The 11887-nt window shown below is 41.9% G+C and overlaps 1 long non-coding RNA gene across 1 annotated transcript; it reads left to right on the top strand.

Annotated features, from left to right (window-relative positions):
• The first annotated feature begins 1738 nt into the window (after positions 1 to 1738).
• LOC137495990 (uncharacterized) lies at positions 1739 to 4501 on the top strand. The gene is made up of 6 exons (XR_015493939.1): positions 1739 to 1776; positions 2097 to 2209; positions 3167 to 3293; positions 3470 to 3555; positions 3854 to 3896; positions 3994 to 4501. It is a non-coding gene; the product is annotated as an uncharacterized LOC137495990 (long non-coding RNA).
• The last annotated feature ends 7386 nt before the right edge of the window (positions 4502 to 11887 follow it).

Below are 11887 nucleotides of genomic sequence, written 5' to 3'. Positions count from 1 at the left end.
CTGAATTTACAAACTGATTCAAAATGAGTGAAAAAGCAAGAGATCCTCTCAACTTTTGTGCCGGCGACTAATGCTGTGCAATGTAAGTTACTGATGCTGTAAATTAAAATGATTTAGGTCATAACTATTAGTTGTTTGTGAAGTAAATCTGCTGTAAGCTGTTTAAAAGCCAACTGTATGAAATGTTTGAAATGTGGCCATGCCCATATTTTGTATTTCTGTTTGAACAGGCTTTATTAAAAAACTGAACAATCATTTCAAATGAGCACAAATTAAAGCATTTTTGTGCACTACAAAAAAAAAAAAAAAAAAAAAAAATAGATATAATTTGTTATTTTCATTTGTTTGCACACTTTAATTATTGTGTATGGGAAGTTTAATAATAAAATGATACATTTTCTTGCAAAAACATTCAACATTTATCAATAATTACACTAAATAATTAAGTGCCTTTGTACTTTTCATCTTTACTATTTAAAGTAAAGATGAAAAGAAGGACTTGCATGCTACCCATCCTAAATAGCCTTTAAAATTAGAATTAGCATGTTACAAATTGTTGTAGATAATTATCTCATTCTCGGTAGCCACGTCTGTATTGCAGGCTGTTTTTAGAACGAAACTCCCACGAATAGGGAGGGACCACTGTATGATTATTTGGCATGTGTGTATTTCAGAGTACATCACACTGTGTTGGTGTCAGGCATGAACAGCATTAGAGCAGAGCTCATTAATATTTATGACCCTTCCAAATAAGGTAAAAACAGAGCATTTGATCCCATGGGGCAATTCTTAGGGTTGTAAAAGTACATATAAAACTATTTGTAGAAAATTTTTGCTTCTACCCAAACCACATAGTTTTTATGTAAAGAGAAAAATGTAAACATATCTGTGCATTCAAAGGCACTTTTAATTTGAAGTGCACAATGCATGTTGAAAGAGGATTTGATTAGAATTACAGAAGTAATTTTTTTTTTAAACGCAGTCAATGGAGTGGATATGTGAGACAGATGACAGTGTGAACAACAACGTAAACTTTTCTAAAGATAAGTTTGGTCATTAACTTTCAAATACATCATTATGCAAACACATGAGCGGATTTCTCTGTATAAATAGCGGACAATAGCAGATCAACATTCAACACCATTTCACTCCAATATGAAATCAAATAGAAAATGTGGAGGATGTTTACTGTGACAAGATAATAGACAGAGCAGTTTAATTAGTGACAAGGTTCATGTAGCTTAGTAACAGAGCAGCCTGTTTAAGATGCAAATATGACAAAGTATGTTCCAAAGCTTGCCATCTTTTTCTTTACAAAAATGTGCAATCTTTAAAGTTGCAAAATAAGAAGGGTAATTGGAACACAACAGGATTCATTCAGGAACAAAACAAGTAAAGGACTGGATGTGAATAATATGCAACATTGGCTCATTCTGAGAATGTAGCCCTATATACATTTCTGGAGATTGCAAACTATGTAGCCAGAGCTACGTATGGCTGCATTTAATTTTTAAAACGAATGCTATACACAGCAAATTCATCAGAGTTAAATTCTCGGTGTTGAAGCATTTGAGAGTAAAGTGTTGACGTTAAAGAGATAGATTTTGATAAATGAATATAATTAGAGTTAGAATTGTTTTTATTCAGTGCGAAATCAAGGAGTTATCTTTTCAACACTTGGTGGTGTTATTTCCAACATCCGGGAATTCATGCAGCCCCAGTCACTGAAGAATTTTCCAGACGCCATTTTCCATCTGAGGTTTAGAACAGCAACTGGTGAGTCAAACTACCTAAATGTTGGTATTTTACTGACTTTCTTTAAGGAAATACAGTTGTAAACATGTTGTTAAGTTAATAACTTTAGAATGTAGTGACAATTTTAAACTTCTGCGGTTCATTCATGGTCGTTTGTGTATCTAGCTTAACTGCATTACTATTGAGTTCTTTTCAAGAATGTTTTTAATAATGCTCACGCATACATAATGCATAAAAACATCAAATGTACATGTTCAACACATTTCTGTCACGCTTAATGCCATTTTGTGCGTTGTTACCCATCTGTAAAATAAAATCGACACTTCTCCTTTAATTCCAAGCAAACTAGCGAGGGAATCCCCGGAGCCGCCTAACATTAGCCTACTCTGCCCGGATGCTAACGGCAACACAGGACGGTTTCCATAAGCTCTGGAGAGTTTCTAAAACATATCTGGTGAGTAAATGAACATATGCTTACTTGTAAAAGGCTTCCTGACTGAAACAAATGATTGTTTGTTATTCGTGTACGTTAATTTGGTTATTTTAAACACCGCGGCCCTTTTAAACTGGTTCATTCGTGGCCGTCCATATACCGTTAGTCCATAACTTAGACTCGTGTGATAACGTACGCTTGAATTATATTAAGTGTTGACAACCATTAAAGTCGGAATGTTAACATTAATGTCCTTAAATGACCGCGTTTGCACTTTATCAGACATTTAACGTTACAGAAGTCTCCCGGAAGTTGCGGGACTAACGTTAACGTTATCCCGCAAATGCACAGAGACTCCCAGATGCCCAAGTAGATGCCCGCAAATGAATGATCATCTCCCGGAAATCGCGCGTCTCCCGCCCGGTCATTAAACACTTTGCACGCCCCTCTCCACCGCATCCCTCCCAGCTCTTCAGGTACGTCGCGCGCAAGTCACCCCCACCGCTCTTCAGGTACGTCGCGCGCAGCTCATCCCATTGCTCTTCAGGTACTTATCTCTCCCGCTACCTCCCGCAAATCAACTCTGTATCCCCCGAAAATGACTTTTCTCAACTAGGGATGTCTGACGTTAGTAAGTTAGGCTATTTCTGTTGTCAGGAACATCTTAGTCAAGCTTTTTCTCCCGCATGATATTGTGCTTAAAACTATAGGCTAAACTTAGCATGTACTGTACACAACATTTCTGTTTTATTAGTGCGTTGTAAACAGCCACCTGTCTGTAAAATTAATCAACTGATTCATATTTGAGCAGCCTAATGATGATACAGGTTTGATTTGTAGATTTATTATCAATAATCAACATCTGAATCAAAAGATATCTGAAAAGTGTGAGGCATACTTTGTGATATTCATCTCTCTTTTTTTATCTGAAGGTTATGCATATGTGTTTGATACTAATGTGTTGTTGTTTTTTAACAGCCACAGTTCTCTGTACAATAACACAAGACCCTGTGACAGTGGCTGATTAGAGACGGATGGTGTATTTCCAGAGTTGGTGAAATGACCAAGCACACCTTCTTGGTCATATGTGGTGATAATAATGAAGGTATGTTTGATAAAGTTCTGTATTTGTTTCACAATAAGCTGAGAGGGTATTAGAGCATTAGAGAATAACAAATGACATGAAGGTGATAAGTTTTGTATTGTGGGTGAACTGTTACTTAAATAATGTTTTGCTCTTTGCTTTGCACCTTTTCTCTTCTGCTTATCCTAAAATTTTAGATTATATTTGGACCTGAAACATCTGCTAGACTCCAGTAAAGGTGGCCTCAATACTGGACCTGAAAGGGCCTAACAAGTTGAATCTGGTAAAGAAACACGCACACACACACACACACGCACGCACACGCTTACAGAAAACTGTAAGTTTATGAATATTTTTTACACTGTGGCCAATATTTTGGGGAAGTCAGCATCACTAAATGATATAAAAGATTTTAAGCTCCTCTAAATTTTGCTCCAAGTGTTGTGTTAAATTCAGGATTCTGGACAGACAGCTGCCTGTTTTTCCAGTTCTAGTCATAGTGGTTAACCTAATTGTTTTTGGAGATCCAACAGTGATGTATGTGTTTTTTCTACTTTTCCATATCCTGTCACCTCAACCAGCTGGGAGAGTCAAGTTGTGGATCATCATGAAGATTTTCAAAAGGTGAGTTTAGATTTCTTGAATGTTTTATTTACTTTAAATGTTCTTTTAAATATATCATAGAATTTGATTGCAATTTGTTTTTAAACATTTTTCTTAGTCATGCTGGAGTCTTGAAGAGTTCTTAGATGAGCATCACCCTATATCCGTGCATCAGGAACCACCAGACGAGCGATCAGCAGCTACTACATCGTCATGGATAAAAAGGTCATCCTGTGGCTGGGAAGCACTTCATTCACAGGACATGCTTGATGAGATTTCCTAGCTCCAGTTTGTTTTCACACAAGTTTACAGCATTTATATCTTCATTTAAACTGCTGTGTTTGATATGGAGGACCAAGGAAACACCAGAAGTGAAAGATTTGCACGCCAAGTTGTTTAAAATGTAATTTCAGAAGAAAACTATGCGTTCAGAAGAAAACTATGAGTGACGCTATATTGAACTTTCAAATTGCTCTGATGAAACATAAAGTTTGGACATCATATTTTGTTGATACTGTCTGTACTAATAAAACATTTAAAGCATATTTGACATTGTTGCATTTTAAAAACTGAATGAATTGTTGAAGTTGTGAATGTTTTCAAATAAAATGTTTTTTATTTTGTAATTTACAGTCTATTTGACCTTTTTACCATATTTACACTCAAGAGAGTTGAATAAAATAATATATTACACCAGGTGGTGTTAAATATAGTTACATTTTTTAACTCTGCCCTGAGTTAAAATTAACCCTTACTTCGGTGTCAATGTGCCAACCCTTTTGAAAGTGTTGATTTAAGTCTGTTTTGAGTGGACCCCATGAGACACTTTCAAAGTGTTGAAATTAACACCCATAGAGTTGTTTTGGGTCCCCACATTTTGCTGTGTAGGGTGGTATTATGCCGCTCCTTTTCACGCTTACCAGCTGACCGATTACCTCCACGTTGACACCTTTTCCGCTGTTACCAGTTTGTCCGGTAGCTCGACATGTACGCAGGTGGACTTGAGACGCAGAGAGGAGTTGACCGCAACAACTACAGTTTGAGTCCGGTGAACAGCGTTGGGTAAGTTACTTTAAAAAAGTTATATTACAAATTACAGATTATTACAGGGAAAATTGTAATCTGTTTACATTACTAATTACTTAAGGTAAACGGTAATTAGATTACTAATTACTTACGGATAATATATACCTATAAAAATACCAAATAAACTGCAGCTCTTTCAGAAATTTAATAATCACTAAAAACATTACAATGGTTTGATCACAGCAGCTTGGCATATTCAAAAGACTTAAAAAAGTTTGTTTAAAACCTAAAATTCTCTCATCATTCACTTTCACAATACATCTTTTTTTAACACAAAAGAAAAAAACTGGATAACTGTAACCATTGACATCTGTAGTATGAAAAGGCACTGCAGTGTTTGGGTGTTCTGTGTTCTGTGTCTGAGGTAATTATTCCATCAAATGTGTCACATGACTTGCAGTTTTCAACTAGGTGCGCTTGGGAAAGGCAAGTGCACGCAATATGGGCTTCCTATATACTGTGTGCACGTGTGTAATATGCGCTCCCAATAAATGCAGGCGTGCAATATGTTCTCCCCGTATGCATGACACGATATGTGAACGGTCCCATAAGCAGCTATGCTTCTCTTCACAATCAGAAGATACCTTCACTCTCGATCCTGCACAAACAATTTTATTGTCATAGCATTGTCATAGAATGCTTTCTATTCAAGTGCTTGAACAAGTTGCTGGTCGAGTTAAAAGCAGTTCAGTTTACATCAATTTAAAATGTAATTCATTGCATTACTGCGTTCCCCAAATATGTAATTAAAATGCAGTAACGCAATACTGTGGAACACGTTACACCCAACTTAGAATAAAAGATTCTAGAAAGGAGGTAAGACAAAAACCAAAGGCAAAAAAATTAAATAAAGAAGTAACATAACAGGGTGAGAATGTGGTAAAACCTGAAAACATGTTCAAATCAGACCAGGGCATTTCTTTTTCTGGATTGCGTGTAAAAACACAGATGGTTCGGTTTAGGGAAGGGATGGGTCGGGGGGTTGGTTGGTTGGTCAGTCAGTAAGTCAACAGCTGCCTCTTGTGGATTTACATGAGAACAGCAGAAGTAAATGGCACTCGCAAGAGAAATTTGAGATCTCAAAAAGCATACATGTTGGCCTCTGGCGGATTCGCAGAAAAAAAACGCAAAATTTCGTACAGAGGTACATAATCAGAATTAACCTGGATTTAAAATATGAATATTTCTTATCTAAATAAGGGTGACCAAGTTTTGCAAAGTGGACAGTCATGAAGGATGAAATTTGTAATAAAGTCCTGCTGTAAGTTTGAATACTGAAGATCTTTCTTGAGGTAAATGTACCTTATGTTAAATGTAGTTTATAATACCTTTTAATGACATCATTCCATGGCTGAAAAGCTGAGTCTTTAATTATACCATTATAACATTGAATTATTAATTATAACATTTTAATATGTTTTCATCTCTTTCATATCCATCATTCATGTTTTTATTTGTTATACCTATTTTGAATTGCTTTAACATCTAACGTTTTTCATAGTAAGTCAAAAAAATGAGCTAAAACAGAACTTTCCTGGAAAAGCAGAACATCTAGTCATCCTCTTACTATAGGCAATGAATTCCCATTATTCATAAAAGCCAGATGACCTACTTCTTGTTAGATTCTTAAATGTGCATTCAATGTAATATCCCATTTGGCCTTGGAAAGGGATTTGTGAATGATAGAAAAGCAAAGCAAGCTACTATATACTATACTGTAGGGCAGTATAAAAATGACAAATGACTAGTATGCCTGGATTAAGACTACTGTATATAAAGCATAACACTTTACAATAAGGTTGTATTACGTAATGTTAGCTAATGCAGTTTTGAACCTGAACAAACAATGAACAATACATTTATTGCAGTATTTGTTCATGCTAGTTACTGTTAGTTTATATACAGTAAACAGTTGTTCATTGTTAGTTCATGCTAACTCAGTGCGTTAATTAATGTAAACAAGCATGCATTTGGATGTTAATAATGCATTAGTTAATGTTGAACGATGATTAATAAATGCTGTACAAGTATTGTTCATCATTAGACCATGTTAGTAAATACATAAACTGATGAAGCCTTATTGTGAAGTGTGACCAGCATAATGTTTTAATGGTTGACTATTCAGAGGCACTGTTTACACCTGGAATTAATATGTCATCAATCCACAAATCACAAATGAACAACCCAACAAACACATCTACGTTATAGCTATGTCTGTAGAATATTGTAATTTTTTTAAGGCAACGTCGTCACTTACGTGTTACGTTTCAGTGAGAGTCAGAGAAGATCCAATAGCAAGTGTACAAGTTTATTGTGAAGACAAATACAAATAGTGTCAGGCTAGACGGACGCAGGACGCAGGGCAGGAAACAGAACGGGGAAAACCAGATCCAGATTACTCCGCAGGGCCTGAGCACAGACACACAAACATGAGTGATAACAACGAACTGACACAGACCCACAAAAGCGTCGCCCAGATATAGGCACCATGATGAGCCTCAGCTGGCGAACTAATCAGACCCACTGAATGACGTCATAACACGTGAGCCTAACAAATCCACATGGACAACCAAAACAAAACAAACCCACGTGATCAACATACACTCCGGAGAAGCGCACAAACCTGCAACCGTGACATTACCTCCTCTCCTACGAGCACCTCCTGGTGCTTCCAGAAGAGCTTACCTGGCGATTGTAATCATCGATAAGAGAGTGATCCAATATGTCCTTTGCAGGAACCCAACTCCTCTCCTCCGCACCATAACCTTCCCAGTCCACCAAGTACTGAAATCCTCGTCCCCTCCGTCTCGAGTCCAGAATGCGCTTAACCGAATAAACGGTCTCCCCATCTACGAGACGCGGCGGGGGGGGGAACCGGAGTGGGCGGGTTAATGGCCGTATGAAAAACGGGCTTTAATTTGGAAACATGAAACACGGGATGTATTCTCCTGTACGCTGGAGGAAGTTTGAGGCGGACTGCCACCGGACTAATGATCTTGATTACAGTGAATGGGCCAATAAATTTAGGTGCAAGTTTATTACATACGGAACGCAAGGGAATATTCTTAGTTGAAAGCCACACTTTTTGACCGACGACGTAAACGGGAGGCTTCGACCGGTGGCGATCGGCTTTAGCCTTGGTGCGCGCACCCACTTGGAGGAGGGTCTGTCTGGCTCTGCTCCAAGTGCGTCGGCACCTCTGGACAAAGGCGTGGGCAGAGGGGACCGCGATTTCGGATTCCAGACTGGGAAAAGCTGGTGGCTGGTATCCTAAACTACACTGAAACGGAGAGAGGCCCGTAGCCGACACTGGTAATGAATTGTGTGCGTACTCCACCCATGGGAGCTGCTGACTCCAAGAGGCGGGATTTTGGGAAACCAAACAACGTAACATACGCTCGAGATCTTGATTGGCCCTCTCTGTTTGTCCGTTACTCTGAGGATGGAAACCAGAAGAAAGGCTTACAGTCGCTCCCAATAAATGACAGAATTCTCTCCAAAATTTAGAGACAAACTGGGGTCCCCTGTCAGAAACCACGTCCGTCGGGAGGCCATGAATGCGAAAGACGTGATTAATGACAGCATCCGCTGTCTCTCTGGCTGAGGGTAATTTGGGCAGAGGAATGAAATGAGTAGCCTTCGAGAACCGGTCCACAACGGTCAAAACAGCCGTATTGCCACCAGATGGCGGGAGACCAGTGACGAAATCTAGCGAAATGTGCGACCAGGGTCTCGAAGGCACTGACAGCGGCTGAAGGAGTCCAGCAGGGGGGCGATTAGAAGTCTTAGAAACAGCACAAACAGAACAGGCCAAAACAAACTCGCGTATGTCCCGTGCCATAGCTGGCCACCAAAACCGCTGTTTAACCAAAAATAATGTACGACTCACCCCAGGATGACAAGCCACTTTGGAGGAATGTCCCCACCGAATGACGTCAGACCGAATCTCCTCCGGCACAAACAAACGACTGGGTGGGCATCCGACCGGGGGCGTTACCCCATCCAGGGCTGTGCGGACCCTGCTCTCGATCTCCCATGTTACTGCAGAAATACAAATCCTCTGGGGAACGATGGGCTCAAGAGACGTATTGCGCTCGGAAGAATCAAAAAGACGGGATAACGCGTCGGGTTTGATGTTTTTAGAACCCGGTCGATATGAGATGGTAAAGTCAAAACGTCCGAAAAATAATGCCCACCGAGCCTGCCTGGAGTTAAGTCGTTTGGCGGACCTGATGTATTCGAGGTTCTTATGATCGGTCCAAACGATAAAGGGAACCCCCGAACCCTCCAACCAATGACGCCACTCCTCCAAAGCGAGTTTGACAGCCAACAACTCCCTATTACCAATGTCGTAATTTCGTTCAGCGGGAGATAATCGGTGAGAGAAAAACGCGCACGGATGTATTCTGTCATCCGAGGCTGCGCGCTGGGACAGGATCGCGCCCACGCCCACCTCTGACGCGTCAACCTCCACCACGAACTGCCGGGCTGGATCAGGTGTCACCAGAATAGGAGCTGAAACGAAGCGGCTCTTTAGTTTAGTGAATGCAACCTGTGCTGCACTCGACCACCTGAAGGGCGTCTTGGCGGAGGTTAAGGACGTCAGAGGGGCGGCGAGCTGGCTGAAATTGCGAATAAAACGCCGGTAAAAATTAGCGAAGCCCAGAAATCTCTGCAGGGCCTTACGAGACTCGGGGATTGGCCAATTCACCACAGCCTGAACTTTCTCTGGATCCATGCGCACCCCCTCGACTGACACAATGTGTCCTAGAAAGGGAACAGACTGTGCATGGAACACGCATTTCTCCGCCTTGACAAAAAGCCCATTCTCTAGCAGCCGCTGAAGCACTCGCCTGACGTGCTGCACATGTTCCTGGAGAGAACGAGAAAAAATCAGAATGTCATCCAGGTAGACATAAATAAACTGATCTATCATGTCTCGCAACACGTCATTTACGAGTGCTTGGAAAACCGCAGGAGCATTAGAAAGCCCGAACGGAAGAACACAATATTCAAAATGCCCCCTGGGGGTCAAAAACGCGGTTTTCCACTCATGACCCTGCTTCATGCGAACCAAATGATATGCGTTACGGAGATCTAATTTCGTGAAAAACGAAGCCCCTTGCAGACGCTCGAACGCTGAAGACATCAGCGGCAAAGGATACGTATTCTTCACCGTGATGCTGTTCAGCCCTCGATAGTCTATACAAGGTCTAAGAGACCCATCCTTCTTTTTCACGAAAAAGAACCCCGCCCCCGCCGGAGAAGAAGAGGGTCGTATGATCTTGGCCGCTAGAGAATCAGAAATATATTTCTCCATGGCCTCCCTCTCAGGAATGGAAAGAGAGTATAACTTGCCTTTAGGCGGAGAGGTACCTGGCAATAAATCTATTGCACAGTCATAGGGACGATGAGGAGGCAAAGAAGCAGCTCGAGACTTACTGAACACTCTCTTCAGGTCGAGGTACTCACTGGGCACGTTTGACAGGTCCATGCGCTCCTCCTGAAACACAGAACAAGAAACAGCAGAACGAGCAGACGAAAGACAAGACTCATGACATTTCTCACTCCACGAAAATATGGAATTAAGACCCCAATTAATGTGAGGTTTATGAAGAATTAACCATGGATGTCCTAAAACCACCGGTGAGTTGGAACAGTCTGTTAAAAAAAATGAAATGTGTTCAACATGATTTCCAGACGTGATAAGTTTTATGGGTTTGGTGGAGTGAGTGATGGTGGGAAGGGAAAGCCCACTGAGGGCGCGTACTGCAATGGGTTGTGACAGTGCGATAACCGGAAGTTTAGAACTGAAAGCGAAACTGGAGTCAATGAAATTTCCCTCCGCCCCGGAATCGACGAGGGCATGGGTGTCACGACTTCCGGAACCCCATGATACAGTGACGGGCAATAAAGTGGCAGCCGTAGAGGATTTTTCCAAATTAATTTCACCCATCAGTAACCCCTTACCTACTGATGGGTGTCGTCTTTTACGGGACAGGAAGCCACCCGATGACCCGCCCCTCCGCAGTAGAGGCAGAGTCCCTCCGTTCTCCGTCGGCGCTTTTCTTGCACGGACAAACGGGATCTCCCCAGCTGCATGGGTTCCGGGTCAGCGCTTACCGCTTCCGGTGTCGCAGTTAATGCCGGAAAGTCAGGAACGGGATCCGAAAATCTACTCTGCTGCAGGCGAGTCTCACGTCGAAGCAGTCTGGTGTCCACACGGATGGCCAAATCCACCAGCTCGTCCAGAGTCTTCGGAAGATCTAAGGAATAGATCGCATCTTGCAGACGATCAGACAATCCGTGCAGGAACATGTCCCACTGGGCCTCCGCATTCCAGCCGCATTCAGCGGCTAGTGTTCGGAACTCAATCGAGTACTCCGCTACGCTCCGATTCCCCTGGCGGAGTTCAGCGAGGACTCGGGCGGCCTCTCTCCCGGAAGCGGCTCGATCAAAGACCTTCTTAAGTTCTTTTGAGAACAGGTCAAACGTAGAGCAGCATGGTAGCTTTTGTTCCCAAGCTGTAGTTCCCCACTGAGCCGCCTTTCCCGAAAGGAGGGTGATGACAAATGCCACCTTAGATTGTTCAGAGGAAAATAATGACGGCTGCAGTGAGATGTAAAGGGAACACTTAGACAGGAAGGATCGGCACAAGAGAGGCTCTCCAGAATAGCTGGTCGGAGGTGGAAGACGCGGCTCAACAGAGCGACCAGGAACCGCAGGCGCTGGTGACACTTCCGGGGTCGGTGCAGTCTCGGGGGCAGGTGGAGTATCAGCCTGTGCAGCACGAGTAACCAGTTGTTGGACCTGGGATGTGAGCAAGGAAACTTGGCCAACCAGGACCTGGATCGCCTGAGCCGTGGTGGCCAGAGCCTCATCCTGACGGTCGATGCGAGCGTTGCTGTGGGAGACGAACTCGGAGA

The sequence above is a fragment of the Danio rerio genome, chromosome 6 (assembly GCF_052040795.2).
Source record: "Danio rerio strain M-AB ecotype USA chromosome 6, GRCz13ab, whole genome shotgun sequence".
NCBI lineage: Eukaryota > Metazoa > Chordata > Actinopteri > Cypriniformes > Danionidae > Danio > Danio rerio.
This window is presented reverse-complemented; position numbering and strand designations above follow the sequence as displayed.